We start from the raw sequence: 22,850 nt of genomic DNA on the forward strand, positions 1-22,850 counted from the left end.
GCCGGTAATAGGAGAGAAGGGTGGAGAGTCTGTGGTGGTTAATGGTGGTATCCGGAGCGGCCTAGGGCTGGTGGTTGTAGTTCGGTGGTGGCTGTGGCAGTTGCGGTTTCGATGGTTGCTAGGTTGTGACGGTTGATTAATAGTGGTGGTGGATGGTGGCGATGAATTGTAGTGTGAGAGAGAGGGAGGACAAAGTGAGAGAGAGAGAGTATATGATATATATATATATATATATATATATATATATATATATATATATATATATATGGGATGGATCAATTTGTAACATCATCATGGTTGTTACATTTATGTACCTACATTTGTCATTTTGTCATTGCGTTGATCAAGAAGATAAAGAAGGTTCGACAAAAATTAGATTTTTTTTATGCGTGTGTGTGTGTTTGTTGTTGTTGCCAAAAACGAGTTTATATTTACATTAATATATGATTTCATATGGTACAACATTTTACTACACTATTTAATTTGTGTAAGTTGATTTTTTTTGTTTTTTATATAATTTGACATATACTAATATCATGGTGAATTAGGATGTATACATGTAAAACAACCAGCTAGATTTGCAATGCCTGCTGTGTATGATGCAAGTTTTATGGTTGGTTTGTTATAGGATCTCAGATTTTAATTTATACAAAGGTTGTTTTGGATGTGATGTTATTGTGTATTATGTAATAATTATTGTGTAGGTTTGGTTTTGTAAGAGTTATATTATTGTTTTTGGGTAGTACATGAAGCTTTTGTGTAGGAAGACAATGGTGTTGTCTTGTTCATTGATATATGTATAGTGTAGGTGTTACATATAGTACGTTGGTAGTAATATTATATGGTATATTTGTTGTGTAGCGTATAAACTTTTTTAATTAACAATTTAATAGTGTAGAAGATAGTTATCCTACAGTAGAAGTCATTTTGTATGGTTTAATGTTTGCAGTAGGATTTTTTTTTAATTCTGGATCCTTTAAATCTATTTGCAGTTCATAGCTACTAATCAATTCCTTCAGAATGTCAAACACTAAGTTCATTGTGTGAAGGTATTTAGTACATGTGCTAAATGCGTTACTACATCTCATGTGTAAACGTATACCTATATAGGTTGTCATTGTTATTTATTATGTGTTGATATGATGCAGAAAGTATTTAAAGAAATACAATATTTCCAGAATTATGGTTGTGGTCTATGGGAGGAGTCGGTGAAGCAGGAAAAGGTGTTAAGTCAATTTCAGGACTAAGTTCATAGCAAAGATTCTGTTTGCTGAAATAAACACCAAAAATTTAGTTACTATGAAAGCTCTCATGATAGAATGATGATTTGGTTTAAGCAGGCTAATAGTTATTTTAAATGGCATTATGTTTTCTAGTCGTTTAGAGGTCATTTTGTTTAGTTAAACTGTTTAGTTGTTGATGGTCCCTTTTGTTTATATTTTGCCTACACGAATGCGGGTTAGGCATGTATGAATTACTTATGTGGTTGGCAACTTTTATAAGTTTCAATGAAAATGGTTTTAATTTTGGTTGTGAAATAAATGTATTTTATCTACTTTTTTTTATATTAACAGTGTATTTGATGTGTGTTTACATGTAGGCTTACTTTGTGTGGGTGTTTGTTAACAAAATGTGATCTAAGTTTTGTAGGCTTACTTTGTGTAGGTGTCTCTTAAAAGGAAGTGATCTAAGTTTGATATGAAGTCATGAGTCATGACCGATGATTAGTCAATAAATGTTCACATTTGGTACCATTGTATATGTCTTTGAAAATAAGTTCCAAATATTTGTTTCTTAAAGTAATGAAGGGTTTCAAGCGAACGGAAAAACAAGTGTATGCTTCAATTGTTTCGTTCTCAAATAAATGTGTGCCTACATATGTACCTACCTACACAAATAAATGTGTACATAGGTACATACTTACAAGGCATAAACAATTTGTTACACGTATATACATACGCACGCACGTACCTACCTACCTACATATATATATTGATATCTGTACGTGCACATGTGCCTGCGTACCTATATACACATATACATACCTACCTACCTACATAAAAACAATTTACACGAGGCATAAATAATTTGTTTTCAAAAAACATATATTTGATTTATTATTGTGTGCAAATGTTTAAACAAATATATGGATAATTCTATTATGAAAACCATTATACAAAACGAAGAACCATTGTTAAAAACACAGCGTAACTAATTCAAAGATAATATAAATCAAGCAACACACATTTATAAATCAGAATTCGAATCGGATTCTAAGATTTCATAAGAATCTACGGTTTCATCGCCGTCACAGGGATATACTTTGAAGAGTGAATTCGAGCCCTCACATCTAGATGTAGTTTTCATCAAACAACACATGGGCAAGTATCTAAAGTAATTGCGAACCAGTGTTTCCTGATAGCAACCATGTCATTGTCACCTAAGTTGAATTCTTTAATCAAATCATACCTACTTGCTTCAAATGTCTCTTGTTTGATTAATATGTTTCAAACCATATATGAACACAATCCCTCATGTGTTTATTATGCTTCAGCTCACCCTTTAGCTATAAATAGAAAAGACATACAAAATATAAAAACAATTGATGTTGGATTTTGTAGGCACTGTATTATGTATATAGCATCATAATGGCTAGAAAACAATGCAAGACATTTAACTATTTATTAAAAAGTGACCCTACACAAGCAAGTGTGTCACAAAAAGCTAATAACTTACTAGTGGCTGTTATTGGACTGAATTATACACTGCAGTCTACCAGTGTTACACAACAATACATAATGCAAATTATAATAATAATAATAATAATAATAATAATAATAATAATAATAATAATAATAATCATCTCACCAGCACATACCAACCACAATTCTACAATTTTAGTTTTGGGTGAGCATAAAGAATTAAATTCAAAAACATACCTGCATACATTAACAAAATGATTATCGACATCAACACAAAATTGTTTAGATTAGCAAAACGAACGACACAAATTTTAAAAAAAGTGTGTACATCAAATAATATAATTACCAACACGGCAAGTTGGATTATAAACATAACACCAAAGAAACTAGTTACATGTTTTTTTTTAATATAACAAACTCTCATTGAATATTAACCTAATAAAACGAGAATTTAATAAGATTGTGAAACTGACCTTCCAAACAGCAAGTTGGCATGGCGTACGTAAATAAAAACATTTGTGCGTACATACGTTCATACATTACTACATACATACGAACCATGTGGATGTATTATGTACGTACTTATGTACGTACTTATGTACATACACACAAACATACCTACATACAAACATTCAAACGAACATATGTGCATACATACATACATACATACAAAATACGTACATGATTACATACACACAAACGTACCTACATACATACATGTAGCTGCTACCTTTTTTTCAATAATTTTATAATGAAGTTGTGATTGTTTTTTACCAGACAAACATCCAGATTTTAATGAATTTGAGCTTTTGGTAAAAATAAATAAATCTATTATATGCTATGATACTTAACTGATTGGAATTCAATAGACATCAAAAAGAGTAAATAGAATTACATTAAATGACTAATAATTGATATACTAATACAGAGCAAAAAAAAAAAATAATCAAAATTGTTATAGTCACACAGAGCAAAAACAGTTTGACCAAGTTCATATCATAATATAATAAACCGATTGGGAGAAAACGAAGATTTATAAAATTGAAATTGATATAATCGAATTGATTAAAACCTGATTCTGGTGAGGTTGGTTTGATGCGTCATCCTGCTGAGAAAATTAGGGCAGACTAATTAAGCAAAATCGGGTAGAATCGAAATAGGGTAAAATGACTTCTGCAGAATATTAGTATCAAATTAGCCGTTTTTGAATCAATACTAATATGCTACTGGATATTATTAGCCATGGTGATGCTTGAAATCTAAGATTTTGAAACTGGGTCGAAGGTCGATGATGATGCGAACATGGTTTTTTTTAATAAACATATAAAAACAAATAATAATATTTGAAACTCCTATAATTATTACTTACCAAAAATAAGATTTTGTTAGATTACAATCATGCCCTTATAAATAAATTAAAGATAAATATAAAGAAAATATATGATTGGATGATATTACTTATCGCACTTCTCGCTGCAAAAATACTTCTGAAATGAACCAATACCTATATATATATATATGGAAGGGTTCCATTGAGAACCATAGTTTTCTAAAAAACTAGTTAAATCAATCTAGGCCATTTATTTATTAGATCAAGGGTTGATACGCACAATGACAATTGAGTAATTAAATGAAAAATTAAGGAGACTAATCAAGAGGATTAAGGGTAAATTTGGTAACTAAAAATTTTAATTACAGATACCCTAAAAACCCTCACTCTACCTTACGATTTCTATTTTTTTTTTAATTATCTTTCCTTACTCCATAATCCATATTTGTAGGTAGAAAAGGATTCACATTTTAATCAATTCCGAAATAAACATGGAATTAATAAAATGCGTATACATAAATAAGGTTGGAAAATTTACTTGTCTCTATCCTACGTAATATCTGTATTACGAGATTACAATAAAAGAGAATTTATTGTTGCGTGTGTGTCGTTAAGTTAGTCATGTGTTTAGTGTTTGGATAATATTTGGACTTGGAAGTGTGAGTGGGTTGTGGGGCCCATAACCCCCTATATAAACCCAACCCCTCCACTCTTTCATCATTTTCTTTTTTTCCACACACTTTCACACACACCATAGAACACACATACTCTCTCAAGACCCGAATCCAAATCCGGGTTAAAGTAAGGAAAATCTTGGTGCTCAAAGTGTCTTCAAATAACAAGAATCACGTCCAGATCCTCAAGTCGTCTCGGATCCGAACCGAACCCGAAGCAAAAGGTAGGTTTCAGTTTAAATGGTTAAGTTTTTAGTCGGTTTCGACATGCAAACTGATAGGATGATAGATCGGGCTGTGAAATGTAAGAAAAACATAAACTTGGTGAGTTATAACCTCACGGGTATGTTATAGGACAAAAAGGTGATGTTCGGACCTCATAAAACACGGGTATACAAAGTTGGTACAACCCAAAACCCATAAAAAGAGTAAAATCGGGTCCTAATAAAGAGTCATGGAGTAAAATAGCTTTAAAAAGGCAAAAAAAGAAGAGATGTAAAAAAATGGATTTTTTCCATGAGAAGAGAAATTCCATGAGAAGCGAAATTCTTCCATGAGAAGATAAATTCCATGAGAAGAGAAATTCTTCCATGCGAAATTCCATGACCCCCGTTAGTTGAGGATTTCATTAGCATAGATATAAGAGATACTAGTAACAGATGATTGACACGCGTAATGTATTGTGCAGTTAGCCGTGCACAACTAAGGAAGGGCATTACCATTGACGGCGAGAGAAACCGACTCCAGGTGAGTTTCTAGCCCCTTATCTGTTATGTTTTCGGGGTTATGTGCATACCCAATGTGATAGTTGTTAATACACTTACCTTAAGTGGCGAGTGTATGATACGCGTATGATATGTGTATGACATATGTATGATTAAGTATTGAATGTTATTATAGAATGTTTATACGAATGAATATGTATGTGTATGTATATATATATATACATGATTAGAAGATATGTATAGTATGCATGTATGAAAATGAATGTATGAAAGAGTGAAGAGACAGGTATGGTTGTATGGTTAGTTGAGACAGAGGGACCAGACCCTAATAATATCTGAGACAGAAGGGACCAGACCCTAATAATATCTGAGACAGAAGGGACCAGGCCCTAATAATATCTGAGACAGAGGGACCAGACCCTAATAATATCTGAGACAGAAGGGACAAGACCCTAATAATATCTGAGACAGAAGGGACCATACCCAAAAAATATCTGTAATGGTAGAGATGGTCTAGCCTATGTTATACCATAGGGGATTAAGAAAGAAAGTATGAGAGCACGAATGAATGTATGTATGTATGTAAAGCAAGTATGAAAGAATTAAAGTCCGAAATACGTATCTCCGGACACGTATGAGTAAGAACATGAATGTATTGTATGTTATATGTTAATTGATTAACTAGAACTCACTCAGCGTAGCTGACTTTTAGTATGCACGTAGGTGAATAGGATGCGACGGGTTGCTTGAGGGAAGACACGTGGCAACAAAGTGAAGACTGGCATCGAAGAAAAGAAGATTCACGTGTCGTTTACGTTACCTTTTAAGACTTAATGTATTTTGTTTAAAAACAAGCATTTATGTTATGTAAGAATGTTTAATATTATGTATTCCACGAAAAGTTTTTAATTAACTCTGATTTAGAATTGTGTTTATGAGTAAATCCAACGCCAAAGTAGAGCTTTCGGGAACGGGGCCTTACATCCTATCTCCTAATTTATTATAAAAAGAAGTTTCTAACAAGTAACAATAAAAAAACAATCTTATTCAAAAAAAAAACTTATATTTATACCTACATACTACATATATGTAATTTGAGGAAACGCACATATGTATCAGGTTATATATATGTAACGTGACAGGCTACATATATGTAATTATCGGATGTTACATATATGTATCTGGTTACATATATGTACAAAATAAACTAAAAAACCAAGAAAGGGTTAATCAAGATCGTATGTAACAATATAAACATAAAGACCAGTAGCTCGAATATTAGATTGAATAAAAACTAAAATTAATAAGTATATAAAAGGGTATTTGAGATTGGTTCTAGAAAAAACTAAAATTACGTATTCGTTTTTTGTCTATAACATTTATTAAAGTATACATATGTGTAACAGTGTAAGTGACATTTTAATTAAACTTATGTTTTGAATAAACCTGAGAGTATTATGTAATTGAAATATATATTTGATTAATCAATCAACAACAATGACGATTTTGATGAACGGTTACATTAATTTTGTTTTTAAACAAAAGAAAAAACTAGAAAAAAGAAAGAAAGTTGTACCTTTGAATTTTGATCATCAATAAATTGTGAAAAAATTACTTTCAAATCAAACAAATGAACGTATACGTGGCAGGGTAAATGTAATGATTCTCTAATCGATTTTCATTGATCTTTCAAAGATTTTTATATCATTTATTTAATTGTTCTTCATCTGATTTTTTCCATAGCAACTGATCAACATATTAGATTTGTAAATGAGAAATTAAATGTAACTACCTAAAATAGTGGGATGCCATTTTACTAACATGCCCTTTTGATAAAAATAAAATGAAATAATTTCTAAATTATTTGATTGGTTAAAATGAGTTTTCATAGTTTTTAAGTTAGGAATAGTTCTTATTTGAGGAGGGATTTTTTGAGAACCATGTTGAGTTGTAAGAACTTAAGAACTCCATTTTAGGCCACACATTTAATTAAATGAATTGAAATATGTGTTTGAGATTAAATCTGGCAAAAAAAGTCAAAGTATGAGAGAGAATAAAGATGTAAGTGGTTACACTAACTTTTACGTCCGTTACACGTGTAAAAAGTCGACTCGGTGCGTAAAAAATTATGTAATTTTTTTACATGTATGTAACTTACATATATTACGCATATGTAAAAAAATTCGAAAAAAAATCGTTACACTGAGTTCTTTCGAGTTCTTAAAACTCTAAGGGGTTCTTATTTGAAATCTCCCCTATATGTATATATATATATTAAATATTTATTTTTTAAAGTATTTTCTTCAAGACTCAAACTCTAAGTAATCTACACAAATAATCTCTTAAGGAGTAGAAATACAAATTTACTCTCGTGTGCCTTGCGCATGACTATATTTAATGAAAAAAATTAATTGGGTTAGTGGCAAAGGACGTAACGTAAAAGGAATTTGAAACATGATTTTTTTTTGCCATTTTTTTTTGTTAAAAGGACGCCAATTAAAAAAAAATTTAAACATAAATAACTGTTTTTCTATTTTATCATTTTTAAAACTTCAAAAAAGATTACATGAATTGGTTTGACTATTTTGTTAAGATTGATTACACTATGTTAATTGGGTAAATGGAAATCTGAGATGACTATAGCGAGTAGTGGGGGTTCTCATTAATATTCACGAATTTCAACGTTTGATCTAGTATTGAAATTACAACAATACTCTTTTTAATTAAAATCAACAATTCACTAATTACGAAAATGCCATAATGAAATATAGTTCACTAATCATTCTTAATCAAGGGTTGCAATTCACTTCTCGTTTGATAGATCATATGAGAAATCATCTTAATATAAAAAGTACAAGAAAATGGTAAATGCCAATAATTAAATCAAATATGTATCAATTTACATAAAAGGGCACATATCAGCCTTGGTTTAGATAATTTATGATGGGAAACGTTCACAATCAATTACCTTTTTCAACTTCTCCTAAAAATCTTCTACAAACTTCAATCTCACGTTCAAGCACCTTCTTCACGAATTTCTGTTTAAACTTTTAATATTATTTACTTTGAAACATATAAAATTAACGATAAATAATGGAATTCGATTATTTGTTTATATGAAATTTGTAATTTGAGGGTAAACACATATATGGTGATCTCCAAATAATTTGAACACAATGATTTTAATTAGGATCGATGAACGAATAGATGAATTTTATTATGTTTTAGATACTTGAATTTTTAAAAAATAAAACCAAACAATATTATTTAATTTGCAAAGTTTCCTTAATTAAGTTTACTTTACTAAAATAAACACGGTAGTCTTTTTAGTTTTTTACTATTATGCTTCACAAGTAATTTAAATAGAAATAAAAAAAAATTATAATTAGTTGAATTAATTTATATTTTTCGCTTTAAAATCAATTTTAATATTAACTGAAGCCTTATATACCAATCAAAATAAGAATAAGAAGGGGTGTTTAAAAATGAAAGATGGATTTTGAGCTGTAGACAGCTCTGGCTAGGCTTTGCTTTACATTGAAGCTTACCCTAGGGACGTTAAAAAAATCCAAATTATTTGAAAATTCAGATATCCGAACGACTAGAATTTTTTTTAATTATTAAGTAATAAATATTATTTATAAATTTCGGATATTTTGGATAATTTTAGGATATTTTTTAAAAGTAGTTCTTTAAATTTTTTAATAATTATCATTTTTTTGGATATTTCAGATTTGGATAGTGAAATCACTATCCGTAATATCCGGATATCCAACTTTGAACACCCCTGGCTTACACTAGGCTACACATGAGATGTTATTATGCTTTAGGATTATTATTGGGAAATTCTAGGGACACCCCCCCCCCCCCCTTTTTGCTAAAACACCATCAATACGTCCCGTATACCCCCGTATAGTCCTATACAGGACGTATTGATAGGTGTCTGGGTGTTCATTGTAGGTTCTTTAGGAAAAGCCTCCATGTAGGGCTAGCTAGCGGTCAAGATCTCGGGGATGCCAAGAACAATTAGACAACTCGACCCATAACATCAATATCTCATCTCGGGGATTCCAAGAATACACATCACATAATCTTATTGTGGCCTATCTAAGGCAACTAATTTTAATTTTCACATGCATGCAGATCCAAAATTTTCGGTATGGAGCTAGGGTGGCACTGGAGTCGACCCATATATGTATATATATACGTCTATATATTGATCATACGTACTGTTTACCGCTACAAGATTTAAAACAATAAAAGCAGCTGTACGTACGTGTGTTAGAAGTTAATGATGATGATTGGGAAGATCCTACGATTCGGAAGAAGGCAACTCCACACCGTTATATCTCGAGAAATGATCAAGCCCTCATCTCCAACTCCATCTCATCTCCGGACTTACAATCTTTCCATGCTTGATCAATGCATGCCACACGTCTACATGCCGCTTATTCTTTTCTACCCAAACAATGAAAATTGCGGTTTAACCGCTCATGAAAAAGCCCGGGAGATAAAGAAATCATTGTCAGAGAGCCTAACACGATACTATCCGTTTGCGGGCAGGTTGATTACCCCGACAACACCTTATATCGACTGTAACGATGAGGGAGTTGCGTTTGTTGAAGCCAAACACGACTGCCACATGGACAGGGGCCAACTAATTATAAGTGAAGATTTTGCCAGTGTTGGCCAACTTTTCGCAGATGGCATGGTGTGGCAAAACTCTGTTCAAAGCACGAGTCTTGTCGCGGTTCAACTTAATCACTTTGCTTGTGGTGGAATGGGAGTGGCACTGTCTATGTCGCACAGAATTGGCGATGGCTCCGGCCTTGTCTCATTCGCTACTCATTGGGCTTCAGTTGCACGCTATGGTTCCACTGATCACAAAGAAGTACTCGCGCTTAACCCTCACTTTATTCAATCCCCATCTACTACTGATTCTCTTCCACTAGAAACCGCGGCTTTAAATCCTAGTACTGCCAATCGCGTCATCCGAAAATTCGTGTTTCCCAACTCAAAGTTAAGTGAGCTCAAGAAGAAGGTCCTAGGGATGGCGGAAGGTGGATCGAAACTATCTATAAACAATCCTACACGAGCCCAAGTATTGACTTCTCTAATCTACAAAACCGCGGTGGAGGCAAAGGCAACAAGAGCTTCTCATTTTATGCCATCTTTCTTATTTATTCCGGTGAATCTGCGTGATAAGTTCGTCCCAAGGCTGCCCCAAACCACGTTTGGAAATTTGGTCATAAGTATGTGGGTCATGACCCAGCATGAAAGTGAAACTTCATTAAGTGCGGTGGTTTCAGCGATACAGAAAGCGAAGATGGAAGTTAAACAAATCCCCAATCTGCAACAGGCTTCTCAAGACTATATTTCGTTTCTGTCGAGTTTAGGGAAGGAAGATTTAGAAACTTTTATCAACAGATCCTATTGGTATTCAAGCATGTGTGGGTTCCCGTATTTTAAGATCGATTTCAGATGGGGAAAGCCAACAGGTGCAAGCATACGTTAGGATATTCGGGCATGACTGGTTGTGTATTGATGGATACTCCAGATGGAGATGGTATCGTGGCACGGGTGAATCTAGAAACACAAGACATGGAAATATTTCAGAATGATAAGGAATTGCTTTCTTTTGCCAAACTTAAGTTAATTTGTTTATGCATCAATAAAAGACACATGCACTACTGAGATCTATCCACCAAATATATTGTTGCTTGATTTCTGCTAGCTGGTAAAGTTAGTAGATTAATTATGTTTCGTTTATGTATCAATAAAAATGCTTTGTTTAATTATACTATGCAAAATGTGTGTTTCTAAAGGTAACATACTTTTAGAAGTGTTCTTGTTTATGCAACTTATTTAACACATTTAGTCTCAGTACTTGGATATCCTTTTTTCCCTTTTTTTTGTTTCTTTAGTTTGAAGGCAGATTTACAAATAAAACATATAACTGTTTAGTGGTAGTCTTAAGGCTTGATTTATAAAAAGGTTTTGAATAGTGCGTGATTCATAAATGAGTAAAGTTCTAATTTCGTTCATGTGGTTTGCTCATTGTTGTTATTTTCATTCAATTTTTTTTCTTTCATATCACTATGATTTCTAACACTTGTTATTTTTATCAATTTTGTTAACTCCAACTATCTTTTAACACTATAAGAGCCTAAGAGGGGTATGTATGTTTTACACGTTTTTATCATTTTACTTACAAAATTGAAAAACGTGTGTATATATATATATATATGGGAGATTTCAAATGAGAACCCCTTTGAGTTTTAAGAACTCGAAAAACTCAACGTAACGATTTTTTTTTCAAATTTTTTTACACGCGCGTAATATATGTAAGCTACATATAAATAAATAAATTACAAAATTTTTTACGCACCGAGTCGACTTTTTTCACATGTGTTACGAACGTAAAATTTAGTGTAATCACTTACATCTTTATTATCTCTCATACTTTGACTTTTTAGCCAGATTTAATCTCAACCACATATTCCAATCTATTTAATTAAATGTGTGGCGAAGAATTGAGTTCTTAAATTCTTAAAACTCAACATGGTTCTCAAAATATCCCTCCCCTATATATATATATATATATATATATATATAGACACACACACATATATATAGGGGCGGGTTATAGTAAAAAGAGATATTTTTCTAGGAAGAGTAAGAATAGATCTAGGCCATTGGATCTAGGATCTAGTGGTTAAGATTAGTAGTTTGAAAAATACCAAATAGTTTCGTAGGATCTAGGATTTAGTCTACATAGTTTCCTAAATAGGCTCACATAGTTTCCTAACTCTAAATTTTATATTCTTCCTACTCTTCCTACAAAACTATGTATTTTTATTTTAACCCTTCTATATATATATATATATATATATATATATATATATATATATATATATATACACACTAGATTTTATCCCCCCGTATTACGAGGGTTGTTTTACATTATTCGTTTTTAATATTTATATATATGTATATTTGGATTTTAATTTTATTTATTGTAAGAAAGTTAGTAATTAATATACTTGAGGTTTAATGATAAAATGGTTTCACAAATAAATGATATGTTATAATCCGGTTTAAAGGCTATCTGGGTTTGGTGATACCTGTTACCCGTTTATTTTCTTTATTATGAAATTGTTTCTTAATTATAAATAATATCTTTTTTTTAAATAAAATAGGATTTTAATTTTTAGGTATCCCTATTTTATAAGATTTTCATATCAAATATTTTATGCGATTAATTTATAATATAATGAGATGTTATAACACATTTAAGAGCTATCTGGGTTTGGTAAGACATTCACCTATGAATTAGGGTCAAATACGTGAGAAACCTTCATTTTCAAATAAAGCAATCTCATGGCTTGAGAGAATGGTTGTTTTTACATTTTTTGTTTTTTAGTATTTATTTTTTGAATTTTGTAAGAGCGCTATATGGACGTTTACGAGCCAGGAATCTAGTCGCAAGTCGATACGTTAACTCGTGTTCATTCAATACGTTAATGGAGATCAATACATTAAGTCTGGAGAGAATCCGGCAGCATAACGTTACATGGGATAAATATGGCACAGATCTCTATGCACATTCACTAGGGAAGGCCTATTTATAGGCAGTCCTCCTCATTCGTTAACATCACTAACGAATGAGGCTTCCCATAGCGAATGACCTCCCATTCGCTAAACATCCTTAGCGAATGGGCATTACTTTAACGAACGAGCCACCATTCGTTACACAGTAATAACGAATGAGCTCTTACATTAACGAATATGTCTAGCCTTTAACGAATGAGGACCATTCGCTAAACATCATTAGCGAATGTGCCTTTATACATTAATATAAAGACTAAACAACCCCTATCCTATTCGAACAGCTGCGGACACCAAATCCGTGCACTAACAAACTCCCCCTTGTCCGTAGCTCTCGAATGCTTTCCAATACTTTAGCATCCAATACTTTAACATCGAATACGTTAACCTTCAATACTTTAGCGACGAATACGTTAACGACCAATACATTAACGTCGAATACGTTAACAACAAATACGTTAAAGTCGGATACTTTAACCGCTAATACTTTAACTGCATATCATCAGCCGTACAACCAACCCCCCCTTGGTTGATGATTCTCGGGCTTGAGCAAACAGACAAAATATAACTCTTTGTAAGCAAACCAACAACTTGTAGCGACTCGTATAGATCTCCCCCTCAAACAAGAATGTCCAGGTGATCATTTCGATCATCCAGCTGGCATATGATATGGTTCAATCAAACGAATCAATTAGCAGCAAGTCATCGGCTATTTGTCGCACCGGTAAAGTACAAATGTCTTTACGTTTAACCTCGTCACACATCTTCATGAACAACCCGATCATTCCACATCTTTCACAACGGTCTTCACTCTCTCGATAACGTCTATCCCAAAATATAACCATTTGAAGCTCTTCGGCAACCAATACGCTTGGATGCGCTAATGCTTTGGGCATATGATTTAGAGTTCCAACCTTCGTTAATCAATCCCGAACGATCAGATTCTTCAATCCAATAACAAGACCCGTATATTCCTCAACCACATCAAACCATTCAAGAATGTCCCCTTCAACAGAAGCAATCCGCCGAATACTCGTAGCCAACATAGTCAGGATCAAAGTCCCTCAGAAAGAAGTAAACGGACAGACACTCGTATCCCACATAGTCAGGTTTCAATCTTGAACAAATCAATCATCAATCGAAGAACAAACATAATCTTGAACTCGGTCAAACATAGCTTTGCAATCACATATTACCACCCGAAATGCAGTAATTTTTCAAGAAATCCTTGCAAATGTAGGAAAGATACCAATCGTTTAAACTCTTTGAAAGTTTTATCTCCCCCATTTCTTGACAAATTAGGCAAGGTCTTGATCAATTCTTCAAAAATCTTCAAGAAAATTATCATTAACTTAGTCGGTTACTCCCCCTCAGCCCCTCGATATGCGTGAAAAGTCAGCTGAAAAATATATCACCAAAATTTGCCAGAAGAGTATCCCTGATATTTAAAATATCCCCGAAAAATTTCGTTTAAGAAAATTTTCCGAAAATACTCTTTTTTTTTATTTTTTTTTACAATCCTCATTCGTTATCTCCTCTTTCGCTTGAACAGTGTCACATACGTTAAACATCCATCCACATTCGTTACCCTTGAACGAATGGGTCTCATTCGTTAACCCATTAACGAATAGCCACATATGTTAAGCTCTCATTCGTATGAACAGTACACGAATGAGTTTTCATTCGTTAAACACCTCATTCGTATGAACAGTGTACGAATGAAGTTCACATTCATTAAATTCCAACGAATGTACTCATTCGTTAAACCTCCGTAACGAATGAGTTTAAATTACGAATAGGTTGTTGGAAGTTACTGTAGATGCTGGAAAAACGAATCTCGCCGGAAAAATCAGTTACATCGCCGGAAAACACATATCTTCAAGCTGTAACAATGGCAGATTCATCCAAACATCATAATAAACCACCAAATTACATCCGTATGCTCGGAATTTTATTAGGAATACGAATATAGCATCTAATTCATCAATTAAGCACGGAATCCATGTTAATTTTGATCTGCAACATCAAAGCTCCATCCGAGGTCATCAATGGCAGATTCAACATTTCATCAGAATTAAACACCAGATTGATAACGAAGCTTCAGATTTGATCTAGAAACATGAATACATCATAAATTACATGATTCATCAACGAAATCATCCGAAATAAGATCAAAACCCGATGAACACGAACTGGTACATATCACGAGCAACCTCCTGCTCTGATACCAATTATAAGAGCGCTATATGGACGTTTACGAGCCAGGAATCTAGTCGCAAATCGATACGTTAACTCGTGTTCATTCAATACGTTAATGGAGATCAATACATTAAGCCTGGAGAGAATCCGACAGCATAACGTTACAGGGGATAAATATGGCACAGATCTCTATGCACATTCACTAGGGAAGGCCTATTTATAGGCAGTCCTCCTCATTCGTTAACATCACTAACGAATGAGGCTTCCCATAGCGAATGACCTTCCATTCGCTAAACATCCTTAGCGCACGGGCATTACTTTAACGAAGGAGCCTCCATTCGTTACACAGTAGTAACGAATGAGCTCTTACATTAACGAATATGTCTAGCCTTTAACGAATGAGGCCCATTCGCTGAACATCCTTAGCGAATGTGCCTTTATACATTAATATAAAGACTAAACAACCCCTATCCTATTCGAACAGCTGCGGACACCAAATCCGTGCACTAACAAATTTTAATTTTCTTTATTGTAAGAAAGTTAATAAAATACTTAGGGTTTGATGATGAAAGGGTTTTACAAATAAATGATATGTTATAACCCGTTTAAAAGCTATCTGGATTTGGTGACCCATGACCCGCTTATGTTTTTTACTATAAAATTGTTTATTAATTATAAATAATATATTTTTCTGTTTAAATTGGATATTAAATTTTATTATATCCCTAATTTATAGGATTTTCATATCAAATAATTGGTAAGATTAATTTTTAATTTAATGAGATGTTATAACTCTTTTAAGAGCTATCTTGTTTTGGTAAAATCCATACCTATGAATTTGGGTTAAATCAATGAGATGCCTCTATTTAAAAATCAAGCAATCAGGCTTCTATAAAAAGGGGGAGCGACCACCTCGCGACACGTAGGATTTTAGAGGTTATATATATATATATATATATATCAAGTTTTGTTCCGTGTATTTCATTTAACATTCGTCGATTTTCTGATTCGTATTTGTATTTGTTAACCCGACCCGTTGGGTCGTTTCGATGTATTATCATTATTATTTATCATTAATAATAATATTCCTGACATTTATTTTCAACGTTCGTTCATTTTTTTATGTTTGATTTATTCACAAAATCTCGAGCTTGATCGTTAAACAAACTATCTGGGTAAAATATAACACTTTCCAAGTATTTAAACTTTTATTACACTTTTGTAACTTATGAAAGCACAAGGTTCATTTGGTAATTTATGTTTAATTCCATTTTAATATAACTTTAAAGATCAGGGTGTAAAGTGTAAATATTTCAAAATATAATATAATATATAAAAAAAAACACTCCTGTCACCTTCCTCCATTCACGGTTTCCCGGCTTGAAATTCCGGCAACGCAACGACGGCTCCGGTGACCATAATTACCCCATAATCTTCGCATCTTGACCCGTTAAAATAGTATAACGACTTTAGTCTTCGTCAACAAACGTTAGCCAACATATTAATTGTAATTTTAACGTCCTAAAACCGTCAAATCAATCCGTAACCTTCGCCGGAAAAACGGCCAACCTCAATTACACTCAATTAACGAGTATACGCTCTTATTAATAGTATAAATAGGGTCCAAAGCTTAATCTAAATTCGCTACAATCATCATTTTTAATCAATTATTCTCTTAATAATCTCTAATCTTTCATCCAAGTTTCGTTTTCCGGGCAAGCTTCATTCACCTTCAATCTGAAACATTTCAAGGTAATGCTTACATGCTTTTTGATTTTTTTTCACCGCTAAACAAAACCCCCAACCTAATTAGATCAAACATGGAGCAGATTTCTTGATTTTAAACCTAGGGCTTACTTTGGGAAGAAGATGAAGTTATATTATTATTTATATATTTTCTTTCTGTTCTAAATCAAAAGAATTCTTCTAGTCCAGTTGTTAACATGTCTATGTGTGAACGGAAGGACTTGGGTTCGAAACCCAGGTCAGACTTTTTTTTTTAAACAGATTTTCTTAAATATAATTAATCAAATAAATTATCCATAAATCAATAAAATCATTTTTTAAACTAAACAATTTTTTTAAAAAAAATTAAGTATAAGTTTTACGTTACCATTTCCCATGTAAAAACCAACTTTCATAAACATTAACCTGTTAAAATAAATTCGCTCGTTAACCTTATTTGATTTTCTTAAATATAATTAATCAAATAAATTATCCATAAATCAATAAAATCATTTTTTAAACTAAACAAATTTTTTTTTATAAATTAAGTATAAGTTTTATATGTTAATCCCATGTAAAAACCAACTTTCATAAACATTAACCTGTTAAATAAATTCGCTCGTTAACTTTGAGTCATTAAACCTTATTTTATTTGCTATAACACGTTAAACTTTATTTAACTTTTAATTCATTAAAACCGTTAAAATTTATTTAATTCGTAAACTTTAGCCCGTGCCTTGCAAATATCATATTTCTCTTATTAATGTCAAGTTATTAGACAAATGCTTTGATTTGTTTTTAAATACATAAAATGTTTCGTTAAATCATAAATTTGATTATATTACAATTCGTTAGCTTTAACTAGTCAACTTTAATTTGTTAATTTTAATCCGTGCTTCGTATTCGTCCATATTAATATTAAATTATTAATTTAATAATATTAAAATAATATAAATCGTTATGTAACATCCTAAAATTTATAATGTTGAATAAAGAAAGTTACGTTTAGTGATTTCGCGTTATTAATTAATTAATATCGAGTAAAGAACGGATCATGGATTTAGATTAATTGAGATGGGTTAAATAAGAATGGGCTCTAGGTCCATGGGCTTTAAGGGATATAAATATCCCCTAAATCAACCTAAAACCCTAAACCCTCATTTCATTTCCATCATAATCTCTACACACTCAAAACACACACACACCACACACCGTCATATACGGCCGGCGGCCGAGGGAGAGAAACGAGCAAGATCCGAGAGAGAGTAAACGATTAGTTGTGATTAAACAAGTTAAACGAGATCCAAACGAGCACAAAAGGTATGTTCTTGACCTTTAAAGTTTATGTTTTATTGAATGTCCTTAAGCTTAAAGATCCAAGCTTTATAGTATATACGGGATATATATACGAACGAAATGGTTAGGGAACGTTAGGGGGTGATGCCGAACCATAACAAGGGTATTAAAATCGCCAAAATGCGTGATAAAAACCAAACCCTTAGCGAACTGGGCAACTTCGCCTGCGAACTGGGTAACTTCGCCTGCAAAAGCTTAACTTCGCCTTCAAAGCTTAACTTCGCCTTCAAAGCTTAACTTCGCCTTCAAATCATAACTTCGCCTACGGCCAAGTTCGCCTAAGTGATAACTTCGCCTACGGCCAAGTTCGCCTAACTGATAACTTCGCCTAAAGCTAAGTTCGCGTAAGGTTTAACTTCGCCTAAAGCTAAGTTCGCCTAAGGTTTAACTTCGCCTAAAGCTAAGTTCGCCTAAGGTTTAACTTCGCCTAAAGTCAAGTTCGATTAGAAAATAAATTAAAAACCTAATGAAAAATGTGTTAAGACAATTAATGTAAATAAAATTTTTCCAAGCTGACATGGCAGCTCGACCCCAGCCAGGGGCTCTGCCCCTTGGACCCTGCTAGGGGCTGCCACCCCTAGACCCCGCTGCCATGGGCGCTGTCCCCGGACCCCCGTTCGTTGTGGGTCATATAAAGATAGAAATACAACATGAGTAGTAGTAGTTAATTGATACGTGTAAATATTATACAGTTAGCCGTGCACAACTCAAGAATGGAATAACTATTAACGGAGGGCGTAACAGGATTCAGGTGAGTTTCTAGCCCCATTCCTTGTTATGTTTTCGGGGCTGTGTGCATACTCGATGTGTTTGTTAATACATTTATCATAAGTGATAAGTGTATGCCATATGTGATATATGTGATGGATATGAATGATTGCTTGTCGGTACGCGAACGATCTTCGGATATTGCGCGTACTGTCAGGTTAAAAATAAAGGTACGAATATTATATATCGAAGATGTATGAACATTACAAATGAATACTTGTCGGGGCGTGAATGATCTTCGGATATTGCACGTATCGACAAGGGGTATGGTTGTTAAATGAATGATGTAAAGAACGCCTAGAGTGTTCTTATGCTATAATGTAATTATTGTATATGTGAAGTATGTGTATACAGGTACACGAATGGTATGTGAGTTCTACGTTCGACATAGTAAGTTAGGATGGCAAATCCCTCTAGCTTCTGTCGGACATAGACTCGGCTGGTGATGGCGTAGTTAAGGACTGCGGGCCTTATACGTAATGTAGATGATAGATGTAAACGTAGATAGGGACGGTGGGCCTTATACGTGTTATAGATGATAGATGAGAACGTAGTTAAGGACTGTGGACCTTATACGTACTTCAGATAGGCATCAGCATAGGAAAGGACTGTGGACCTTATACGTGCTGTATTTGTGTTGTGGTAGCATAGGGGAGGACTGCGGACCTCGTACGTGCTATGAATTAGGTTGCAACATAGGGAAGGACTGTGAACCTTGTACGTGTTGTGGATGTAGGATGGTATAGGGAAGGACTGCGGACCTTGCACGTACCCTAAACGGTGAACATAAGTAAGGACTGCGGACCTTTTACGTGTTCACGACCTTGAGTACAGGTATAGACGGCGGACTATGAACGTTCTCTCGGTAGACTGAGGTTAGTGATTGTAGATATGTATGTATGTATGGTAGTAAGTATGTATGTAGAACAGAAGGGTAACTAGTTAAGTATGGATATGTATATTCGGATATGTATGTATGTGTATGTATTGTATGGCGTCCGATTAACTAGAGATAATCATATGCAACATACTAATATGTGTGCACTGAATTCACCAAGTATATATACTTATTGATCTAAGATCAAATCACTAAGTTTACAAATACTACTAAGATTATGTCAAGACATCAAGATGTGTTGATCGAACAGGAAACCGATATGTGCTTGAAGTTTAAGATAAGGTATAAATCATCAAAGTGTAACTGGGAATTAAGGCAAAGCCGATATATACCGAACGGATTAACAAAAATTGGGGTTTGACTTTCGATATAAAGATTGAAAAGGAGCCAACAAGAACCTGACATGAGCAATCAAGACAACGAACGATGAAGGTAATATGATATGGTAATGAGAATGATCTAAAACGGTTTATTAAAAGATCCAAGATTAAGAAAAATATAATTTTTATAAATCAAAGTCATTTCTTAAAAACATTTTACAAACTTGGATTAGTTTTATAAAATCCAAATCTTTATAAAAAGTGCCAAATAATAAATTTGACTTGAAATTTGAATTTTGAAGTAATTATGTGGAATTTACCACGTGAGCTAGTATCCAAAGATGTTTTATTTTGGAAAACACAAACACACTTAAAATGGCTTGAAGCTAAAACAAATGTGTGGAAAGCATCATTCAAACTTTACAAAATACAAAAGTTAACATTATCATTTTTATATAAACTCAACAAAACTTATAAAAATAAAGTCATGATGCTTCCCGAAAGTATTTTTATAAATTATATAACCCAAATCTTAACATTTTACAAATAGTTATTTTAAATCAAATAAATTTTGAATTAGGCGGGACTTTCCAAAAGAAGAAGTTTTAAAATGTATTTAACATAAAGACAAAACTATACTTGAAAAGAGAATGGGAAAATCCTCAAATAGGATCTTGATCATGCATTTCGAAATAACCATGGTTTTAAAAAATTTGCAAAATAGTCAAGCAATTTAGTCGGATCTGACGTAAACCATTTCTAACACAACGGATTAATTTGGCATATCAAAAGTCGCCTCGTATTCCGCTTTTAGCGGATCCGATTAATTGGGAGTTTTTTAATGCATTCGTGAAGGAGCCGACCTAAAAAGAAACAATCGGGTTCGACGGCTTAATTCTTGTTAGCGTCGAATCCGACAAATTAATCTACCATCGAATTTCTCTAGACCGGAAACCCAACCCAAATCTCTCTCGGTTTTTTCGGGTTCTAGTAATTTGGGTTAGGGTGTTTTCGGGTTTCGAGAAATTCGTAGCGTAAATTAAAGCTACAATGCAAAATTAAAGCTAACATATTCTTCTTCATTCGTAGCGTAAATAAACAAATAATAAACAACGTAACTTGATAAAACAAACCAAAAAATAAATAAATATATAAAATTTAAAAAAATCCAACCATAATTTTTTTTTAAAAAAAACCCCAACATACTGATTTCAATCTGCCGTGATTAGAGTATTCGATTATAGTTGATTTTAATCGTATATAAAAAACATTAGGTAATAATAAACAGCATACCATAATAGGGTGGGGTAGGAAAAACCGATTTGGGCAAAATTTTGATATCCTTAGAGCATTCACAGCATATCTTTCATCCCGATATCTATAATTACACTAAAAAACATTATATTTCTCTCTTCTGTTTAATTAAATAATATTTTTTTTACTTTAATTATTATAGTTTTCTCTCTTCACACTATATTACAAAAAATCACTATCTTTTCCCCAAATTTACAATAAATCATTACATTTTCTCTCTCCACCCTATAATTTACACTCACAACCACTCAAAGTCTCATCCTATAATTTACAAACTCCCCTCACACAAATTTGGGGGATAGGATGGGAATGCTTTTAGCGGCTAAAGCTTAGCCTATTATACCTAAATATGTATTGGTTTAAAACTAATAGTTTATTCAGATTTCTTGGGTTTGACCTGAAACTTAGAATTTGGACCCAATATAACCAACCTGAATTACATCGGTTCGGTTTGGTTTAGTCTTTTTTCGGGTTCGGGTTTTTTGGGTTGAGTTAGTTTGGGTTCGGGTACGAGTTTTCACGGGTCGGGTTTCGGGTAAAAGTGAAACCATGATTGTGTCATTCTCGAAAAACTAAGTGGATTACACTATGAATTTGCTTAATTATGTGAACAAAAATAAGAAAGATGGATATGGAAGTTGGTTATGGAGTTTTAAGGGTTTGAGATGTAGAAGATGAAAGATGGATAAAATTATGTCGGAAGACCAAAAAATTATGTCGGACAACGGAAAAAATTAAGTTGGAAAAATTAGGACGACAGAAAACACAATCTAATTCGTTGGGGGTTAGTTCTCGTTTACGTCGGATCCAATGAGAAAATATAGCTATTTTGGGAATATTTTTCAAAATCATGACTAGAAAAATATTGGTCAAAACCGAATATTTTATGAAATTCTCGATAAATGCATCATGAAACCTTTACAAAACACACAAGACAAACTTACCATTTTGATAAAAGCTTTCAAAATTTAGTACAAAAGGTAAAAAGATCAAATATGCTTTAGAAATCTCAAAATTTAAACTTCAAACCCCTAGAAATAAGTTTACAAATGTGGACAAGACAATTCAAAATGTTACAAACTCAAAACACAAAGAGCGGGTATGTTGTCTATCTTCATTGGTTTATGCTTTATGTTATGTTCTTTTGCTTCTTACAAGATTTTTTAGACAAATGGCGAAATTTAGTTGGTTAAAAATCCCTACAAGTAATGAATAAAATGTGTGCTGGCCA

At 32.9% G+C, this 22,850-nt stretch overlaps 1 pseudogene; it reads left to right on the plus strand.

Annotated features, from left to right (window-relative positions):
- Window positions 1-9,722: 9,722 nt before the first annotated feature.
- Window positions 9,723-11,125, plus strand: LOC143625009 (akuammiline synthase 1-like; annotated as a pseudogene).
- Window positions 11,126-22,850: the final 11,725 nt, after the last annotated feature.

The sequence above is a fragment of the Bidens hawaiensis genome, unplaced genomic scaffold (genome assembly GCF_021521415.1).
Source record: "Bidens hawaiensis isolate Kalapana, Puna unplaced genomic scaffold, B.hawaiensis_p1.1 tig00004020_1, whole genome shotgun sequence".
In the NCBI taxonomy this organism is placed as follows: domain Eukaryota; kingdom Viridiplantae; phylum Streptophyta; class Magnoliopsida; order Asterales; family Asteraceae; genus Bidens; species Bidens hawaiensis.